The sequence below is a fragment of the Pristis pectinata genome, chromosome 13, assembly GCF_009764475.1.
Source record: "Pristis pectinata isolate sPriPec2 chromosome 13, sPriPec2.1.pri, whole genome shotgun sequence".
NCBI classification, from domain to species: domain Eukaryota; kingdom Metazoa; phylum Chordata; class Chondrichthyes; order Rhinopristiformes; family Pristidae; genus Pristis; species Pristis pectinata.
The window spans coordinates 4969575-4988823 of record NC_067417.1 but is presented as its reverse complement, the minus strand read 5'-3'; the positions used below and the strand labels follow the sequence as shown (position 1 = coordinate 4988823).

Genomic DNA, 19249 nt, shown 5'->3' with positions numbered 1-19249 from the left:
CAGAGGGTTGTAGACCCAGCCAGCTCCATCATGGGTACAACTCTCCCCACCATCGAGGACATCTTCAAAAGGTGGTGCCTCAAGAAGGTGGCATCCGTCATTAAGGACCCTCACCATCCAGGACATGACCGCTTCTCGTTACTACCATCGGGGGGGGGGGGGGGGGAGGTATAGGAGCCTGAAGACCCACGCTCAATGATTCAGGAACAGCTTCTTCCCCTCCACCATCAGATTTCCGAATGGTCCGTGAACCCATGAACACTACTTCGTTATTCTCTTTTTTTACACTTTTACTTATATTTTAATTTACAGTAATTTTTATGTCTTGCACTGTACTGCTGCCACTAAACAACAAATATCATGACATAAGTCAGCGATAATAAACCTGATTCTGATTCTTATTCTGGAGGAGCTCAGCAGGATCCAGGTGAAGGATCTTGACCTGGAACGTTTCTCTCCACAGATACTGCCTGACCCACTGAGTTCCTCCAGTGACTTGTTTATTCCTTTCATTCTTCGATTTCTGTTATCAGGCTGTGTCCACACTGTTTCCTTCCCTTGACTGTTCTGAAGGTCGGCTGTCCATGTAGTCAGCACCTTCATGGAGTCATAGAGTCTGAACAGGCCCTTCAGCGTCGACCGACACCACACTTTTACACTAATGCTACATTAAATGCATTAGGACATAGCGCATAGAACAGAGAACAGTACAGCACAGGAACAGGCCCTTCATCCTACGATGTTGTGTCGAACTGATTAAACTGTTAACGCCCGACCAAACTAATCCCTTCTGCTTGCACAATGTCCATATCCCTCCAGTCTCTGCATATTCATGTGCCTATCTAAGAGACTGTATCGGATTTGCCTCCACTACCACCCTTGGCATTGCCTTCCAAGTACGCACCATTCTCTGTATAAAAAACTTGTCTCGCACATCTTCTTTGAACTTACCCCCTCTCATCTTAAATGCATGTTCTCAAGTATTAGGCATTTCAATCCTGGGAAGAAGGTACAGGCTGTCCACGCCTCTCATATTCTTCTATCAGGTCTCCCCTCAGTCTTAGCCGTTCCAGAGAAAACAACCCAAGTTTGTCCGCCCACTTAGATTGAAAATAGACTAAATTTTATTGAAACTAATTACTCATTAGTCACATGTACATCGAAACACAGTGAAATGTGTCTTTTTGTGTAGAATTTGCTGGGGGCAGCCTGCAAGTTTCGTATGGGGAACTGACAGAGAGGAGGACTTGAAGCTTGGGTTGGGTCAGCCATGATCATACTGAATGGTGGGACAGGCTAGAGGGGCCGAGTGGCCTACTCCTATTTATTGTGTTCTTGTGTTCAATAGGCACGAAGAACTTTCAGACTTTGCTCTGAACTTGCATTGAAAGTTTCATTAAGCATTAATCTGAAACCTTAACTCTGTTTCTCTCTCCACAGATGGTATTTGAATACCTGTGTGGTTATTCTCCCAGAGTTGCTCATAGACCCATAGAGTCATACAGCATGGAAACAGGCCCTTCTGCCAACTTGTCTATGCCGACCAAGATTCCCACCTAAGCACCTAGTCCCGTTTGCCCGTGTTTAGCCCATATCCCTCTAAACCTTTCCTAATCAAAGACCCCACCCACCCGGGTCATTCTCTCTTCTCTCCTCTCCCGTCAGGCAGAAGGTACAGAAGCTTGAGGGCACGTACCTCCAGGCTCAAGGACAGCTTCTATCCCACTGTGATAAGACTATTGAACGGTTCCCTTATACAATGAGATGGACTATGACCTCACGATCTATCTTGTTGTGACCTTGCACCTTATTGCACTGCACTTTCTCTGTAGCTGTGACACTTTACTCTGTACTGTTATTGTTCTTACCTGTGCTACTTCAATGCACTCTGTACTAACTCAATGTAACTGCATTGTGTAATGAATTGACCTGTCTGATCGGTTTGTAAGACAAGCTTTTCACTGTACCTTGGTACAAGTGACAATAATAAACCAATACCAATAGCAATACCTGTCCAAGTGCCTTTTAAGTGTTGTTACCGATTGTACAGGTCAATTCATTACACAGTGCAGTTACATTGAGTTAGTGCAGTGCAGTTAATGTACCTGCCTCAACTTCCTCTGGTAGCTCGTTCCATATATGGGCCACCCTCTGGGTGAAAAAGTTGCCCCCACAGGTTCCTATTAAATCTCTCCCCTCTCACCTTAAACCTATGCCCTCTAGTTCTTGATTCCCCAACCCTGGGAAAAAGACTATGCGCATTCACCCTGTCTATGCCCCTCATGATCTTATACACCTCTAAAAGATCACCATTCATTCTCCTACGCTCCAATGAAAAAGTCCCAACTTGCTCAACCTCTCTCCGTAACTCAGTTCCTTGAGTCCCAGCAACATCCTTGTAAATCTCCTCTGCATCCTTTCCAGCTTAATGGCATCTTTCCGAGAGCAGGGTGACCAAAGCTGAACACAATATTCCAAATGTAGCCTCACCAATGTCTTGTACAACTGTTATTGTCTAGAGATTAATTCCAAATTCCTGAAGGAAATGCTTGAGAGTTGGTGATGCTAACCCTCACAGGTATGTGTTCTGTGCCCTGATCAGGGTTGAGATTTTAGTTATTAAGGGAACCAAGAGAGATATGGATTTAGTGCAGGTAAAAGACCAGCCATGACGTTATTGAATGGGAAAGCACACATGAGGGGCTGAATGGCCACTACTGGGTCTATTTCCAATGTGATTGCAATAGTGCCCAACGTTCAGGCTCAGGACACTGGAGAGTCCTTCCTTAACCTCACATTGACCTCCAATCCAGAACTCGGGAGAGGTGGGATCATGCTGTCTAGATTGATCTGAGCCGTCCGCTCCCACCTCCCTACCTCCACCCTTAGGCTGCTGGCCCAGGCGACATTCACCCTCTCAAGCAGAAGATCCAGGGTTCGAATCTCACCCCAGAGATTTGAGTGCAAGCTCTCACCTGCCCCAGGAGGTGCAGCTTTGATGAAGCACTGTCTTGTAAATGGCATGTTAAACACAAAGGTGTTTGCCCGTGAAGGTAACATAACAAGATAAGGACCAGGAGCAGGAGTAAGTCATCAAGCCCTTCGAGACTGCTCCACAATTCATCTCAATGCTGCAGAGGAGAGATTGCCTGGGATGGAATGTTTCACATGGGGAGGCTGACTTTATCTCCCTTGGAGGGAGGAGGCTGAGGGAGGATTTGAGAGATTATGAGAGGCATAGATCGGGTAGACAGCAAGAAACCTTTCCCTTTCATAAAGGTAAACTAGAGGGTAAAGGGTAAGAAATTTGGAGGGGGACATTTTCCCACCAAGAAAGTGGTTGGAATCTGGAACACGCTGAAGAGGAGACGGTGGAGCCAAGCACTCTCACAATTAAGAAGTACCAAGACAAGCACTTGAATTGCCAAGACACAGTGCCAGTAAAAGAGCAACAAACCATCTGCTGGAGGAACTCAGTGGATCGAGCAGCATCCGTGGGGGGAAAGGAATTGTCAACATTTTGGGTCGAAACCCTGCAGCAGGACTGGCTAGTACAGTAAATGAGATTAGTATAAGATAGATAAGGCCCTGGGAGAACAGTGTTGTAGAACAGAGAGACCTAGAGGTACAGGTACATAGTTCCCTGAAAGTGAAGACACAGATAGGCAGGGTGGTGAAGATAACTGGCACACTTGCCTTCATTGGTTGGGGCACTGAGTTCAAGAGTTGGGACATCATGTTACCGCTGTACAAAATGTCGGTGAGACCGCACTTTAAGCATTGTGTGCAGTTCTGGTCACCTAGTTATAGGCAGGATGTGATTAAGCCAGAGACGGTGCAGAAATGATTCACAAGGATGTTGCCAGGACTGGAGGGCTTGAGTTATAAGAAGAGGCTGAATAGGCTGGGACTGTTTTCTCTGGAGAAAAGGAAGCCTTGGGGTGTGACCTTATAGAGGTTTATAAAATCATGAGGGACATAGATAGGGTAGATATTCACTGTCTTCTTCCCAGGGTAGGGGAGTCTAAAACTAGAGGACATAGGTTTAAGGTGAGGGGAAAGATTTAAAGGGGACATAAGGGGAAAGTTTTTCACACAGAGGGTGGTGGGTGTATGGAACGAGCTGCCAGAGAAAGTGGTAGAGGTGGGTACAATTACAAAGTTTAAAAGATATTTAGACAGGCACATGGAGAGGAACAGTTTAGAGGGATATGGGCTAAACACAGGCAAATGAGACTAGCTCAGGTAGGCATCTTGGTTGGCATGGACAAGTTGGGCCGAAGGGCCTGCTTCCATGCTGTATAACTCGATATCTTGATTGGTGCTTGCTGGTCAACATGGACAAGTTGGGCCGAAGGGCCTGTTTCCATACTGTATAACTCGATGACCATAAATGACAATAACTTGCTGAGCATTTCCATCATTTTCTGTTTGTAAGACCATTCCCAAACGTGCCATGTCCGTCAGAGTTAAAGCATCACAGGATCACCTGCGGCAATGTTCGGGAATCAAGAATAAATTTGCCATGATCCGCTGCTGTCTGGAACTAAGATTAAGCTGACCAATGGTACAATAGTATCATTTAAAGTGGATTGGTACATGGAGGGGAGGGGCCTGGAGGGATATGGGCCGAACACAGGAAGTTGGGACTGGCTGGGTGGACAATGTGGTTGGCATGGACTGGATAGGCCGAAAGGCCTGTATTGATCTCTGATTCTATGACTCTAATTTATGCCAGTATCCTTACTCTAATTGTTATGATTCTATCTCTGGTCAATTTATTATAGATGGAGCTGGAGTGAGGTGAATCTTTGTGAGGTGTCCCCAGTAGATCCTCTCAATACATGTATTACAATCGTTCTGCTACCTTGATGTACTTATACAGGGAATGATCTATCTGGATGCCATGCAGACGAAACGTTTCACTGTGCCTTGGTACATGCGACGATAATAAACCAATACCAACACCAACTTAATAGTTGGTGCAGGCACGCAAACAGGCCAAAGAACCTGTTTCTGTGCTGTGTGACAACCAAAGCAACAGAACAGAGGTCATAATAATGTGGGAATCTGATGTGAACAGATAGATTGCGGTATTACAGTTGACCAGGCGATTTCATTGGCTGTAAAACGGTTTGAAAAACCCTGAAATGTCCAATAGAAATGTAATGCCTAGAAGCTCAATTTTTCTCAGAGTTACACGAGGGGACATAATTTTAAGGTAATTGAAGATATAAGGGGGATGTCAGAGGTAAGTTTTTTACACAGAGAGTGGTGGGTGCGTGGAACACACTGCCGGCAGAGGTTGTGGGGGCGGATACATTAGGGACATTTAAGAGACTCTTAGATAGACACATGAATGATTGAAAAATAGGGGGGCTATGTGAGAGGGAATGGTTAGATAGATCTTAGAGCAGGTTAAAATGTCGGCACAATATTGTGGGCCAAAGGACCTGTACTGTTTTGTAGTGCTCTATGTTCTATGTTCTATGTTATGCAACTAGAAATTGACTTTTGAGTGAAACAGGACAATGATTATTCTTGGGAAGCACCTGACTTGAGTCACCCTTGTTGGTGACACAGTAACTGGCTCACAGTCACACAAGTTAACATCATTCTCTCTGTTATCACTGAGTTATAACAGCAAGAAAGAGCCCCTTCGGCCTAACTTGTCCATGCTGACCAAGATGTCTACTTGAGCTAGTCCCATTTGATTTGCATTTAGCCCATATTCTTCTAAACCCTTCCTGTCTGTGTACCTGTGTCTTTTAAACACTGTAATTGTAACCACCTCTACCACTTCCACTGGCAGCTTATTCCATATATCCATCACCCTCTGTGTGAAAAAGTTGCCCCAAAGGTCCCTTTTAAATCTTTCCCCTCTCACCTTAAGTTTATGCCTTCCAGGTTTAGACTCCCCTATGCTGGGAAAAAGACATTCACTTATCGATGCCCCTCATGATTTTATATTGGCCTTTCAGATACCCCTCCGTCTCCTACACTCCTGGGAAAAGCACTGGCTGGATAATGGTAGCATAGTCGTTAGCATAATGCTTTACAGTGCCAGCGACCCGGGTTCAAATCTGGCCACTGTCTGTAAGGAGTTTGTACGTTCTCCCTGTGTCTGCGTGGGTTTCCTCCGGGTGCTCTGGTTTCCTCCCACATTCCAAAGACTTACGGGTTAGGAAGTTGTGGGCACGCTATGTTGGCGCCGGAAGTGTGGCGACACTTGCAGGCTGCCCCCCAAAATCACTATGCAAAAGATGTATTTCACTGTGTGTTTCGATGTACATGTGACAAATAAAGATCTTATCTTATCTCTGGCAGGATGGCTGAAGATGTTACTGTAGTCATTTGCAAACAATTTGCTTTAAAACCTTTTAAGAATCACTAGTGGTTGGCTGATTCTCGGTGCTGACGGTGGTTTTCTTACTGAACACAGATTGCAAATAAAAGAAATTTAGAGTCAGTTAGCCAGAGAGTTATACAGCGCGGAAGCAGGGTCTTTGGCCCAACATGTCCATGCTCACCAAGGTGCCTTCCTAATCTAGACCCACTTGCTTGCTCATGCCCAAACGTCTTTTAAACACTGTAATTGTACCCACCTCTACCACTTCCTCTGGCAGCTCGTTCCACATACCCACCACCCTCTGTGTGCAAAGTTGGGCCTCAGGTCCACTTTAAATCTTTCCCCTTCCATCTGAAATCCATAGACTCCCCTATCCCTGGGGGAAAAAAAAACTATCTGCCGTATCTCTGCCCCTCATGATTTTATAAACCTCTATAAAGTCACCTCTCATCTTCCGTCACTCCAGAGAAAACAGTCCCAGCCTATCCAGTTTCTCTTTGTAATTCAAAACCTCCAGTCCCGGCAATAACCTTGTGAATCATTTCTACACCCTCTGTAATTTAATCACATCTTTCCTACAGTGAGGCGATCAGAAATGCTCACAGTATTCCAAATGCGTTTCCAGAGCACTGGGTGGACCCTGGTGGAACTGTATTTTCCCAGTTCCAGTGCACTGGGTGGACATTAGGACCCTGTGACCACACGGCTGGCTGAGCTGTATTCCTGGTTCTATGGCACTGGCTGGACATTAGGACCCTGTGACCACACGGCTGGCTGAGCTGTATTCCTGGTTCTATGGCACTGGCTGGACATTAGGACCCTGTGACCACACGGCTGGCTGAGCTGTATTCCTGGTTCTATGGCACTGGCTGGACATTAGGACCCTGTGACCACACAGCTGGTGGAGCTGTATTCCCCCAGTTCGAAAACACTGGCTGGACAGTAGGTTCTGTTGGACTCTGTTTTCAACGTTGAAGGGAAAGTTGGACACAGTGCCCAGGAAAGTTGTCGGGCAATCTCATTTTTCCAGCTTGCAGGTAAGTTAATCAGAATCAGAATCAGGTTTATTACCACTGACGTATGTTGTGAAATGTGTTGTTTTGCGGCAGCAGTACAGTGCAAGACATAAAAATTACTATAAGTTACAAAAATAAATAAATAGTGCAAAAGAGGAATAACAAGGTAGTGTTCATGGGTTCATGGACCATTCAGAAATCTGACGGCAGAGGGGAAGAAGCTGTTCCTGAATCGTTGAGTGTGGGTCTTCAGGCTCCTGTACCTCCTCCCCGATGGCAGTAACAAGAAGAGGGCATGTTCCAGATGGTGATGGTCCTTAGTGATGGATGCCGCCTTCTTGAGGCACCACCTCTTGAAGATGTCCTCAATGGCGGGGAGGGTTGTGCCTGTGATGGTGCTGGCTGAGTCTGAAACCCTCTGCAATGCATCCCCACCCCGCACTGCACTCAATCTGCCACCCACTCCACTCCTCCCCACCCCCACAAATACACCACCTCCCCTACTGACCCCGCAGTTCTCCCAACGGAAGATTCCGATTCCGAACCCTCACCTGCAGAAGTGCAGGCCCCATTCCCAATCCAGCATCCCAGAACTGCTGGCCCTCTATCCATCTCTGCATGCCATCCAACCGCAGTCACTGATTGGGCCCAAAGCCAGGAAACATTAACCCATCCTCCAATGGGAGTACCGGGCAGAGCAGCTTCCCTGCCCAACATAAGATAAGATTTCTTTATTAGTCACATGTACATCGAAACACGCTGTGAAATGCATCTTTTGCGTAGTGTTCTGGGGGCAGCCCGCAAGTGTCACCAACATAGCACGCCCACAACTTCCTAACCCATACGTCTTTGGAATGTGGGCGGAAACCGGAGCACCCGGAGGAAACCCACGCAGACACGGGGAGAACGTACAAACTCCTTACAGACAGCAGCGGGAATTGAACCCAGGTCTCTGGCGCTGTAATAGCGTTACGTTAACTGCTACACTACCGAGCCTGCCCAACCCTCGGTCAGTTCTGCCCCATGACTTGGGAGTTTGGTGCAGAGGGCAGCAACTTTGAATTTATAGTCTCTGATCTATCCTTTCGTCTCTGCCCGGTGAACGGATGACAATCCGATACAGGGTACAGAAGAGTGAAGGATGCTCACCTTGATGAGATTCTCCTGTCTCCCACCCTTTGAATAGTATTCCTGTCTGCAGCACACTGTTGTTCCTGCTCAAGCTGTCCACACTATACACACAGAGAACTAGTAATCAGTTCTTGATGATAACTCCTGAATGCACTTACATCCTCATTAAGGATATCTTCATGAACCGCATAAAAACAAGCGCCTGTTAACTTGCTCAACATGGAAGTAATTGGTTCTCCTAGAGCTGCTTATTCTGAATGGGTTTAAATTTATGAATGCTCATAACTGTAGCTCCTGCCTCAGGTTACTCAGCACACTCAGGGTGATGGTCCCTGATATTTGGCCCAATGACTGGATTGAAATTTATTTCTTATTAAGTAATTCCAACACAGATTCCAAAGGCAGCAGTTAGTGCAGCTACCTCACAGCTTCATGGATCCAGGTTCGATCCTGACCTCTGGTACTGTCTGTTTGGAGTATGTTTACCCAAGTATGGGTAAATGGCAAAAAAGAAGCAAAAGAGAGTTGATGGGCATGTGAGAGAGAATAAGTTGCAAGGGTATATCCCTCAGGGAAATAACAGAAATTGGTTTATTATTGTCAGATGTACCAAGGTACAGTGAAAAACTGTATGCCATCCATACAGATCATTTCATCACATCAGTGCATTGAAGTAGTACAAGGGAAAACAATAACAGAATGCAGAATAAAGTGTTACAGTTACAGAGAAAGTGCAGAACAGGTAGACAATAAGGTGCAAGGTAATGACAAGATAGATTGTAAGGTCAAGAGTCCATCTTATCGTACTAGGGGACTGTTCAATAGCGTTATAACAGCAGGATAGAAGCTGTCCTTGAGCCTGGTGGTACATGCTTTCAGGCTTTTGTATCTTCTGCCTGATGGGAGGGGGGAGAAGAGAGAATGTCCGGGGTAGGAGGGGTCTTTGATTATGTTGGCTGCTTTACCGAGGCAGTGAGAAGTATAAAATCCATGGAGGGGAGGCTGGTTTTTGTGATGTGCTGAACTGTCTCCACAACTCTCTGCAGTTTCTTGTGGTTACAGGCGGAGCAGTTGCCATACCAAGCTGTGATGCATCTGGATAGAACAACGGTGTGCTGCAGACAGAACTGTTATTCAAAGAGTGGGCCTTTGGTTCACAGGAGAATCACATCAAGGTGAGCATCACTTCCTTCACTCTTCTGTACCCTACATCAGATTGTCATCTGGTCATCAGGCAGAGACAAGAGGAAAGATCAGAGTCTATAGAAATAAGGAGAGGGTCTGCTCTTCTGGGAGCCAGCATGAAATCAATGGACTCAATGGCCTCTGTCTCATTATAAGAAACCCAATACTGTTCTGAATATATGTTTGCTAATCAACAAGTTGTTGCAGGGAGCAGGGTTTTTTTCGGGATTGGGATTACTTAAGGAATTGTGTTCAGGATTTTTGCCCACATTGGATAACCTATCTCTAGCAGGATGGCTGAAGATGTTGCTGCAGTCATTTGCAAACAATCTGCTTTAAAATCTTTTGAGAATCACTAGTGGTTGGCTGCTTTAGGTCACTTCTCGGTGCTGACGGTGGTTTTCTTACTGAGTGCAGATTGCAAATGAAAAAGAAATTGGGGTCATTTAGCCAGAGAGTTATACAGCACGGAAGCAGGGTCTTTGGCCTAACATGTCTATGCTCACCAAGGTTCCTTCCTAAGCTAGTCCCATTTGCTTGCTCATGCCCAAATGTCTTTTAAACACTGTACTTGTACCCGCCTCTACCACTTCCTCTGGCAGCTCATTCCATATATGCACTACCCTCTGTGTGAAAAAATTGCCCCTTTAAATCTTTCCCCTCCCATCTGAAAATCATGCCCTCTGGTTTTAGACTCCCCTACCCCTGGGAAAAAGACTATCTACTCTTTCTCTGCCCCACATGATTTTATAAACCTCTATAAGGTCACCCAATCAGCCTCCTTCACTCCAGAGAAAATAGTCCCAGCCTATCCAGTTTCTCCTTGTAACTCAAGACCTCCAGTCCCGGCAATGTCCTTGTGAATCTTTCCTGAACCCTCTGTGGCTTAATGACATCTTACCTATAGCTAGGCGACCAGAACTGCACACAGTACTCCGAGTATGGTCTCACCAACGTCCTGTACAGTTGAAAAATGATGTCCCAATTCTTGGCCTCATTCTTTGCTCAGAGATTGTAAATCTCTGACAATTTGTTACCTTGGACTAAGTGCATAGTCAAAAGAAGGATCAATAGTTTTTAAGGCACTATGGGACTGGGAATTTGGCGGGAAGATGGTATGGAGATTTAGGATCATAGAAACATAGAAGATAGAAAACCTACAGCACAATACAGGCCCTTCGGCCCACAAAGTTGTGCTGAACATGTCCCTACCTTAGAAATTACTAGGTTTACCCATAGTCCTCTATTTTTATAAGCTCCATGTACCTATCCAAAAGTCTCTTAAATGACCCTATTATATCCACCTCCACCACCGTTGCTGGTAGCCCATTCCATGCACTCACCACTCTCTGAGTGAAAAACTTACCCCTGACATCTCCTCTGTACCTAGTCCCCAGCACCTTAAACCTGTGTCCTCTTGTGGCCACCAATTCAGCCCTGGGAAAAAGCCTCTGACTATCCACAAGATCAATGCCTCTCATCATCTTATACACCTCTGTCAGGTCCCCCCTCATCCTCCATCGCTCCAAGGAGAAAAGGCCGAGTTCACTCAAGCTGTTTTCATAAGGCATGCTCCCCAATCCAGGCAACAGTGCCTCTACTTCCTCAGGAGGCTAAAGAACTTTGGTTTGTCCCCTTTGACTCTCACTAACTTTTACTGATGCACCGTAGAAAGCATCCTATCTGGATGCATCAAGGCTTGGTACGGCAACTGCTCCGCCCAAGACCACAAGAAGCTGCAGAGAGTTGTGGACGCAGCCCAGCGCATCACAGACACCAGCCTCCCCTCCTTGGACTCTGTCTTTACCTCTCGTTGTCTTGGTGAAGCAGCCAGCATAATCAAAGACCCCACCCACCCGGGTCATTCTCTCTTCTCTCCTCTCCCGTCAGGCAGAAGGTACAGAAGCTTGAGGGCACGTACCTCCAGGCTCAAGGACAGCTTCTATCCCACAGTGATAAGACTACTGAATGGTTCCCGTATACGATGAGATGGACTATGACCTCACGATCTACCTTGTTGTGACCTTGCACCTTATTGCACTGCACTTTCTCTATAGCTGTGACACTTTACTCTGTACTGTTATTGTTTTTACCTGTACTACCTCAATGCACTCTGTACTAACTCAATGTAACTGCACTGTGTAATGAATTGACCTGTATGATCGGTTTGTAAGACAAGTTTTTCACTGTACCTCGGCACAAGTGACAATAATAAACCAATACCAATAAATCTCTTCTGCTCCTTGTAAATCTCTTCATGTATGATCTGACGGAATGTCGAAGTCAGGTCAAGGAGCTGTAAGGTCCAATCCAGCTTCTTAAATAGAACTTTCAGAGTAGACATATGGCATTTGGCCCATCTTGTCTATTCATAGTCAAAGTCAAATTCAAAGTCGAGTTATCATATACACATATATGCACAGGTATAATGAAAAACTTACTGCATCACAGGGACTGAGCATCAGTCAAGCAGCATTCACAAGAAAAATATAAATTAAACATAAATTATACACAATTTTTACAAGATATAACACAATTAGAACAAAAAAAAAAGTCCATTGTGATACAAAGTGGTCACAGTGGTCATTGTGTTGCTATACTGAGGAAGTGATTCGGGTTGTGCAGGTTGGTTCAAGAACTGAATGGTTGAAGGGAAGTAGCTGTTCCTGAACCTGGTGGTGTGGGACTTCAGGCTTCTGTACCTCCTGCTCGATGGTGTTTGTGCTTCACACAACTTTACCATGGTAATAGAAATTCAGAATGCATTTAGCAGTTGTGAGACACATTAAGATGTCCAATGTTTAACTCCATTCATAGCGTCTCCGGAAATGAAACCTTCCATTCCAGCATGCAGCAATACCTAGAGGACACCAGGCACGCTCCAAAAAGTGGCAAGTAACACAGTATCGCAAAAGTACCAGGAAACAAGAGACCAGAACCACTACCCCTGATATTCATTAACATTGCAGTGTCCCCTATTCATCAACATGCTGAGGATCACCACTGACCAGAAACCCATCCCATGGAAACTCAGAGCACAGACAAAAACTGCTAGAAACACTCAGGTGAACATAGAACATAGAACATTACAGCACAGTACAGGCCCTTTGGCCCACAATGTTGTTCCAACATTTTATCCTGCTCTAAGATCTATCTAACCCTTCCCTCCCACATAGCCCTCCATTTCTCTATCATTCATATATCGATCTAAGGGTCTCTTAAATGTCTCCAATGTATCTGCCCCCACAACCTCTGCAGGCAGTGCGTTCCATGCACCCATCACTCTCTGTGTAAAATAATTACCCCTGACATCCCCCTATACCTTCCTCTGATCACCTTAAAATTATGTCCCCTCGTGTTAATCATTTTTGCCCTGGGAAAAAGTCTCTGACTGTCCACTCGATCTATGCCTCTTATCATCTTGTACACCTCTATCAAGTCACCTCTCATCCTCCTTCTCTCCAAAGAGAAAAGCCCCAGCTCACTCAACCTGTGGTGAGGTGGACAGGCAGCACCTGTGGAGAAAGAATCCATAAACGCTTCGGGTCTGCGACCGTTCTTCGGAACTGCCAGAACATGTTCTGATGAAGGGTCGCACACCCTAAATATTTCTCTTTCCTCAGATGCTGCCTGACCTGATGAAAGTTTCCAGCAGTTTCTGTTTTTTGTTTCAGATTTCCAGCATCTCCAATTTTACTTTATTTTCATCAAATCAGTGAGTCTGGTAACTTACCTCTGCTGACCTTTCCCAGCGCACACAGGACACAGATCAGGAGTATGATGGAAGAGGGTCCATTTGCCTGAATGAGCAAAGCTCCAACAACTCTCGAGAACCTCAGCACCATCCAGGACAAAGCAAACCTGCTTGATTGTCACCCCATTCACCATCTAAACGGTGATTCCTTCCATCACTGAAACACCGTGGCTACAGTGTGCACCATCTACAACGTGCACTGGAGTTACTCACTCAGGCTGCTCTGACAACACCTCCCAAAACATACAACCTCCACCACCAAGGTGGACAAAGGGAGCAGGAACATAGGAATACTACCACCTGCATGTTCCCCTCCAAATCACACACCATCTGAACCTGTCAGAAGGACTGCAATTGTTCAAGAAGGCAGCTCAGTGGCCATCTTCTTGCTGATAATTAGGGATGGGCAATAAAGGTAGTGTAGCGGTTAGCGTAACGCTTTATAGCGCCAGCGATCCAGGTTCAATGCTGGCTACTGTCTGTAAGGAGTTTGTGTGTTGTCCCCATGTCTACATGGGTATCTTCCAGGTGCTCCAGTTTTCTCCCACATTCCAAAGATGTACGGGTTAGGAAGTTGTGGGCGTGCTATGTTGGCGCTGGAAGCGTGGCGACACTTGCGGGCTGCCCCCAGAACACTCTACTCTGCATTTCACTGTGTATTTCGATGTACATGTGACTAATAAAGATATCTTATCTTAAAATGCTGGACTTGCCAGTGATGTTTACATCCTGAAAAGTCATTAATTATGAGCAGATGTTTGAGGTCATGAAGGATATTATGTGATATAGATTCATTCATTAGAAGTTGAAACATTTAGAATTAGGGCTCATTGATCCACAGGAAAAGTAGGGTTATACTTCTGTGTCCAGATCCTCTCATCCACTCTGGATTCCTCTTCACTTCCTTTTGCCACTGGATGGGGATTCTGAGTCAAGGGGGCAGAGTCAAAGATTTAGAGGCAGGACTTTCAGGAGTGAAGTTAGTAAATAATTTTCAGTGATGTTTTGCGAAAGGGTGAGATTCCTTGAGATCAGAGATCAACGAATGTAGAGTTAGACTGGATTGAAGGACTGAATGGTCTCTTCCTGTTCATGGAGATCCAATGGCTCTTCCTGAAAATGCTGAAATACGTAGCAGGTCAGGCAGCATCTACTGAGAGGAAAAAGAAGATTTCAAGTCAATGATCTTTTGTCAGGAAACCTTTTTAAATGTTACTGATGAATTAGTGTCCATTACCCATCTTTTCAGGTTATCACTGTGTTAGACAAATTCTCCGCATCCTAATCATGTAGCAGTTAGTGTGAGGCTATTACAGCGCCAGCGACCGGAGTTCAATTCGGCTGCTATCTGTAAGGAGTTTGTACGTTCTCCCCGTGTCTGTGTGGGTTTCCTCCAGGTGCTCCGGTTTCCTCTCACATTCCAAAGATGTACTGGTTAGGAAGGTGTGGGCATGCTATGTTGGCGCCGGAAGTGTGGCGATACTTGCGGGCTGCCCCCAGAACATTCCACGCAAAGATGCATTTCATTGTGTGTTTCGATGTACGTGTGACTAATAAAGAAATCTTAATCTTGTCTTCTTTCCTCTATTACAAGAAGTGTGAAGTGTTGCACTTTGGAAAGTCAAACCAAGGGAGGACTTTCACAGTGAATGGTAGGGCCCTGGGGAGTGTTGTGGAACAGAGGGACCTAGGAGTACAAGTACATAGTTCCCCGAAAGTGGCGTCACAGGTAGACAGGGTGGTGAAGAACGTGTTTGGCACACTGGCCTTCATCTGTCAGGGCATTGAGTATAGGAGCTGGGGTGTTATGTTGCAGTTGCATAAGACATTAGTGAGACTGCACCTGGAGTATTGTGTACGGTTTTGGATACCCTGTGATAGGAAAGATGTCTTTAAGCTGGAAAGACTGCATGCAAGATTTACAGGAATGTTGCCGGGACTCGGGGGCCTGAGTTATGAGGAGGGGTTGGGCAGGTTAGGACTTTATTTGTTGGAGCATAGGAGACTGAGTGGTGACATTATAGGCATGGATGAGTTGGGCCGAAGGGCCTGTTTCCGTGCTGTATTACTCGATAACTATTTTGTCTTCGAGTTTCTAATTTCCTCCCCCTCTGCTCTATCACACTTCACAGCATTTAAGCACCTCTACTAAATCTTGCCATCATCTTCTCTGTTCAGCAGGTCCAGTCACTCCACAGGATTGAAGCCTCTCATTATTCTGCTACCATTCCAGTAATTGCACCTTGTGAACTCTGAATCATCTTTGATATTGGTTCTCAAGTGCGGTGGCCTGACCCAGGCATCACTCTATGACTGAGGTATAAACAGGTGATACCTAATGATTTATTTCTGCTCTTCCTCCAGTACACAAGTCTGGTTCTGCTGAAATAATTTCAAGCCCAATTTTTAATGAACTAATCCACAGTAAATGAAGGGATACTCTCGCCTGTGACAGAAGCTGATTTCTGCAGGGTAAATCTCACCAAGTATCGTAATGACAGAACACTATTAAATGTATGTGTTAGAAAGTCATTTATATTTAATTAGAAATGGATAGAATTCCTTATGCACAGCTAACAGTATATCAGGTTGAAATGTTTCTCTGGGAACAAATATGGAGCTTCTCCCCAGAGGGTCCAAGGTGAATAATATACAAAAAAATTAAAATCTAATGCTGCACTAGTTTGGGAAGCATATTAGCACTTAGTAATTCATGTAGATCTCATTATAAATGGATGGGATTGCATGCATAGAGGTGACAAATATAATTGGCTTTGTTCAGTGGCTGGTTCCCTGAGCAATAGTCAGGGAGAATGAGACTGAACCTTCAGTGAGAAGCACAGTCATCTTCAGATACCTGTGGATTTGGAGTAAATCAGGTGGTCGCTGTGGGCAACCCATTGGTGCGGAGGTTCCCAGACCTGAGGGAGAGTTCTACGAGTTATGTTTATTTCGACAGCACCTTGTCCAGTCTCAGGATGTCTCGGTGCAACACTTGTCTGAATTGTTGTAATGTAGGAAATACAGCAGTCAGCAAGATCCCACAAACAGCAATACAAAAATTATCCAACATTGGATTAGAAATTTGTGCTTTGAACTCTCAAAAATCAGTTCAACCGAGAGTGAAGTGATTTTTCCCACATCCATGTCTGTTGGGAAATTCATCCACTTGTTCCTCAATGGGGGGGGGTTTGTTTTCTTGAGGAATTTTTCCCCCAACATAAGCACACAGAATTATGAGAGGCATAGATAGTTTTTCTAGATAGTTAACATAGATAGTTTGAGAAACTTCGTCCCGGGCAGGGGTGCCGAAGACCAGAGAGCAGATAGGTGTAGGGAGGAGGTGTAAGGGGGGACCTGAGGAAGATTTTTTTTCAGCTGGAGGGTGGTTATTGACTGGAAGGTAGTGGAGCCAGAGACTCTGCAAGAATTAAGTAGCATCTGGACCAGCACTTGAATTGCCAAGGCATAGAACACTCTGACTGTCTAACCTATCTATACCTCTCATAACTTTATAAACTTTTATCAGGCTTTGATTTGCATTATGCCCTTTTGGAAAGGTGGCTGCTGAGATTGAACCTGATGCATTATGTTACGGTAATTGCAACAACTGGCAACTCAACAATAAGGAACTCTGCACTGAAAGCCAACAGGCCACAAGCTTTGAGGCCAAGATTTTCAAACGTTCTTTTCCTCAAAGGATCAAATATCAGAGGACCCACTCCTCTTCAGATTGGTGCTGTAGGATCTTTTACCTCATATCGGCAGAACTTTGATCTAACATCTTATCCAACATGTATGAAAATGAAGCACATCGCCCATACTCCATTGGGAAGGTCATCCTGGATTCCTGAGCCCCTGCTATGTGCTTTGAAGCCATAAACATCTGTTTCAGAGATGGGGAAACCAAGCCAATGAGCTTCATCAGTCAGGGCATTGAGTATAGAAATTGGGAGATTATTTTGCAGTTGTATAAGACGTGGTGAGATCACACTTGGAGTACTGTGTTCAGTTTTGACCGACATGTTATAGAAAAGACATCAATAAGCTGGAAAGTGTGCAGGTAAGATTTATGAGGATACTGCCAAGGACTCGAGGGTCTGAGTTACAGGGAGAGTTTGGGCAGGCTAGGACTTTATCCTTGGAATGTAGGAGATTGAGGGCTGACTTTATAGAGGTGTATAAAATCAAGAGGGGCATTGATAGGGTGAATGCACACAGTCTTTCTACAGGTAAAAACTCGAGGGCATGAGAGGTGAAAGAGTTAAAAGAGACCTGAGGTGCAACTTCTTCACACAGAGGCTGGTATGTATGTGGAACAAGCTTCCAGAGAAAATGGTTGAGTCATTCAAAAGACATTTGGATAAGTATATGGATAGGAAAGATTTAGAGGGATATGGGTCAAACACGGGCTAATGGAACGCGCCTGATGGGGCATCTTGGTCGGCATGGACGAATTGGGCCAAAGGGCCTGTTTCTGTGCTGTATGACTCTATGACTATGAGTCTATAACTATGACTGCTGCCACAGTGGGTTTTAGGAATTGGTCGCAGGCAAAAATCTCACCTCCAAGAAGCTTTCTACTAGAGTGGAGCTAATTTATGGAATTAATTGGTAATTGGTTTATCATTGTCACATGTACCAAGGGAGAGTGAAAAACTTTGTTTTGCATGCCATTCATACAGTTCATTTCATCACATCAGTACATTGAGGGAAAGTAATAACAGAATGCAGAATAAAGTGTTACAGTTACGGAGAGAGTGCAGTGCAGGCAGACAATAAAGTGCAAGGCCATAACGAGGTAGATTGTGAGGTAAAGAGTCCATCTTATTGTACTAGTGGACCGTTCAATAGTCTTATAACAGAGGGATAGAAGCTGTCCTTGAGCCCGGTGGTACGTCCTTTCGGGCTTTTGTATCTTCTGCCCGATGGGATGGGGGAGAAGAGAGACTCTCCGAGCTGGGTGGGATCCTTGTTTATGTCGGCTGCTTGACTGAGGCAGTAGGAAGTGTAGACAAGAGTCCATGGAGGTGTACATTGCCACTTCAGAACCAAGGTCTCCCTAACCTCAGTTCTCGAGGAGCAGTATGCATATATGCATGTTTAGAGACTGAGCTCCAAGTCGTCATTGACTCATTGACTGAAGCAAGGAGAGAACTGGGCTACACAACAACTGAAAAGAAAGGCTCCTCTAACTACCTGCCCCTGTTGTGCAAACTGGCCCCCAAATAAAAGTCCACACTGAAATCTTGGAAAACATGGACAACTTTCTATCAGAGGAAACAGAAAATGCTCGAAATATTCAACAGGTCAGGCAGCACCTGTGGAGAGAGAAAAACAAGTAATGTTTCAGGTCTCAGACCCTTTGTCAGAACATGCTCCATGCTCCCTCAGTAAAGGCAAACACTGATGAAATTCATCATCAGTTATCAACATGATAACGGTTATGTTATAACAACAGTTATGTACATGGAGCTGAGAAAAATAGAGGGCTATGGGTAAGCCTAGTAATTTCTAGGGTAGGGACATGTTCAGCACAGAATTGTGTTGTAGTTTTTCTATGTTTCTATGATGTTTGAAGATCAATACTCAAACCCAGCACAAAGTCTACAGGGCAACAATGCTCCTGTCTCTCCTGTCTGCCTCAGAGACATGAAGGTCCCGGAAAGTCATTGACTGCACAAAAGCCCCCAAATCCCGATACAAAATAAGTGAACTAACAACAGTGCCCTCTCCTCATCAATACTCGAAGCATTGAGGCTCTAATTACACTGCTTTACCGAGGCTGTGAGAAGTATAGACAGAGTCCATAGA

The 19249-nt window shown here is 45.1% G+C and overlaps 1 long non-coding RNA gene across 1 annotated transcript; it reads left to right on the top strand.

Annotated features, from left to right (window-relative positions):
• The first annotated feature begins 7199 nt into the window (after nucleotides 1-7199).
• On the top strand, nucleotides 7200-11895 carry LOC127577442 (uncharacterized). The gene is made up of 3 exons (XR_007957383.1): nucleotides 7200-7386; nucleotides 9559-9671; nucleotides 11576-11895. It is a non-coding gene; the product is annotated as an uncharacterized LOC127577442 (long non-coding RNA).
• Nucleotides 11896-19249: the final 7354 nt, after the last annotated feature.